The sequence below is a fragment of the Microtus pennsylvanicus genome, chromosome 4, assembly GCF_037038515.1.
Source record: "Microtus pennsylvanicus isolate mMicPen1 chromosome 4, mMicPen1.hap1, whole genome shotgun sequence".
In the NCBI taxonomy this organism is placed as follows: domain Eukaryota; kingdom Metazoa; phylum Chordata; class Mammalia; order Rodentia; family Cricetidae; genus Microtus; species Microtus pennsylvanicus.
In genome coordinates, this window is record NC_134582.1 from 127,913,475 (window position 1) to 127,916,801 (window position 3,327).

Consider the following 3,327-nt stretch of genomic DNA (forward strand, 5'->3'; position numbering starts at 1 on the left):
ATATATGATCTGGTCAAAGACACTGGGTTCTGGGATGCGGCTTAGGGTGAGGAACTATATTGAGGGGGAGGAGGCTAGTCTTCATTGTCACCTCTGGTTGTGTCTGTAAGGAGGTGTTTACCTTAGGTTAACTTAGGTGCAAAGACAGCCCCCACCTGTGCATGGAAGCCTTCTGCCGGCTAGGGGCCGGAACTAAATAAAAGGAGAAAGCCTGTGAGCTCCAGAAGGTCTTCATGCTATCTCCCAACTGTGGATGCAGTGCAACCAGCTACCTCAGGCTCCCACTAACATGCCTTTCCTGGCATGGTGGGCTTTACCCTCGAACTTCCATGCCTTCCCTGGGATGGTCGGCTGTACCCACAAACTGCCATGCCTTCCCTGGCATGGTGGGCTGTCCCTCAAATTGTGAGCCAGAATGAGGTGTATTGCCTTAAGCCTCTTTTGTCAGGGATTTCATAACAGCAATAAGTAAAATGACAAATACAGAGGGAGACAAGACAGAAGGAACTGAGCAGATTGGTTTTTGTTGAGGTATTATACATAGATACACACACATACATACATATATGTAATTAAGTGAGTTTTGTTTCACCTTCACAATACTGTGCAAACATCATTATTGACTGTAGAACTTTCTTTTCTGACATTGAGGATGACCCTGTAAGTCCAGGCATGCTAACTACCACAGCTACACCCACAGCGTCCAGAACACTGTTATTCCTCCAAAGGAATGCTGAAGCCATTCATTCTCTGTTCATCCCAGCACCTGGCGATCATCAATCTACTTCCCGTCCCTTTTCCTTCTGGAACCAGAACTCATGTGTGTGCTGGTCTGCCTGAGGGCTCCAATAAATCTCTTGGGCCCTACTTATGTTCCCCATTATTTTTAATTTCTCTATTTGTGCCTGGACAACTAATCTCAATTGATTTATCTTTATTTTTCTCTGCATCTGTTACTAAATTCCTCTTATAGCATCTTCATTTCAGTTATTGTACTTTTCAATTCTAGAATTCATACTAAATGCTTCTTAATAATTTGATGTTTCTGCTCTGTCTGGTAGAATATTGACTTCTTGGTGTTTTTGTTGTTTTATTGTTTATCTACTTTAGTACCCCTAAATAATAGAAAATTCAGGGTTTTCTCTTAACTTTCCTGATATAAACAACCTTAGACCCAAGGCTCAGGAAATCAATGTGGACATTTTGGCAACGTAGGCAGATTGTCTGTTTTAACTACTTACTCAAGAGCTAGGAAGAGTAAGCTCAGAATGGATACGCAGACCAGTGAGACCTACTATGAGTGGGTTCACAGACCAGTAGACCTACTACTACCATACCATGACAATAAGAACTCCTATCTATGAGCATCCCTTTGGCTTCTATCTCAGATATAGTTCGGCATCAGCAACATAACACCACAGTGGCCTAGGGTTCCTGTGCTCTGTACACACTGACACCAATAAGTACCCACAGCTCCCTTTGTACAAGTCTAGGAAAACTAAGACTATATTACAGTGTTATTACGGGACTTTGCTCCAACAGGGTCTGTGACCTCTGTTTATTCAAGGGATGCTGTGAACTCTCATAGGTCTCAGAATCAGTTTAAGGGCTATGACTCCCTGAAAGTAGAGACTAAAAGCAGACTTTTGATTGCTAGATCTAGATTGTTTGATGTTCGTTATAGTGATCAGTCTGATGATTACTAATGGACCAACTTTTTCATCTGTGCAATCTCATGACCACCCATTTGGGTAACTTATTTGGCTCTGATTCCTTTTACAGATAGCATACTCGCTTTGTCTCTTGAAGCTCAGTACACTCTGTGTTTCTGTGCCATAGAGAGTATTTCCCACAGGTTTCTCTCATCTGGAGATCAGAGGATGCTTACTTCTGTGCTTCCCAGGGATGCCGGGACTCAATTCTTTCAAAAGGAAATGTGTTCCAGATCTTATATAAAAGTAAAATAACAATTTTTAATTTATAAATGAGTCTTAAGTAGAGACTTAGCTACTTAGTTACACTAATCAATTTTTTGAAGATTTATTAATTTTTATTTTATCTATATAAGAGCTTCTTTTGCACGTAGTCTGTATATCACATGTATGCAATGCCCATGGAAGTCAAAAGAGGGTACCAGATCCCCGGTTTGTGAGTCACCCTGTGGGTGCTGGGAATTGAACCCAGATTCTCTATAAGAGCAGCCAGTGCTCAACTGCTGAGCCACCTCCCCAGCCCCTGACACTAGCAGCTTCCACTATTTCCATTACAGAAGATGGTTCTATTGGGAACCATCTAGGCTTGCATAACTACACATATAACATTTTATTAATGGCAGTTTTGTTGTCATTAGAATTTCTTAGTCTAAGTATTGGTTGGTGGAAGCTAGTATAGTTGTTTAACAGTGGTCAGGGAGGTGGGAAGAAGGTATGAAAAAGGAAGAAGGAAGTCTTGGTGATAAGTTGTGAATCATGTCAAGTGTTTCCTTTTGATAGTTTCATAAATGGGGGAGATAAATGTGGGCAAAATAGCTTTGGCCATCTTCTTGCCAGTCCTCACAGGCTGAGGAGGCCGTGGGAAGTAGAAGGTGGAAGTCAGCACTTATAGATTTCACTGGGGATTCAAGCACAGAACCAAGATAATGGTTTCAGGGAGTATCAGGGCCATCGTGGACCACTCTTGTGCTTGGGGCTGGCATGCTTCTTTCTGGCTTTTGTCATGGTGTGAATAGGTCTGAGAACGTCTAGAAGATAAAGACATTAGTCCCCAGTAATGAAGATCTGTGGTTAAAGGGAATGTTGGAATCAGACATTTTAGTCTGTTTTCTGTTGCTATAACAAAATACCTGCTATGGTGATTCATTAATAGAGGACTATTTATCACATGGTCTGGAGACTAGGAAGCCTAAAGACTTGGTACCAGCTCAGGTCTCTCTCTTAAAGCCATCTTGGTAGGGTCCTCTCATCTCGCCAACTCCTAATTACCTCCTGAAAGTCCTACCTTCAACATGTGAATCTGAGTTTGTTTCCAACATGTATGAAGTCATCACAGGGAAAGGGTATCTTAAAGACCCTGCACGTAGCAGTAGAAGCAGGCTTCTCCCCTTGCTGGAGGGAGCAGGGGAGGGTGCAAACCTACATAGTGAGTGAAGAAGGTGGCAGAACTGAGGGAACACACTAAGGCTGAATTTCCTCTATAAACTGGAGGGACAGCCAACTACTCTGTGTGGAAGAAAGGGAGATGCTAAGATATTTTAAAAAGCAAAAGACTTATGGTAGGTAGAAAAGAAGGGCCAATGATTCATATGGGAATCAATAAGAAAATTCTATG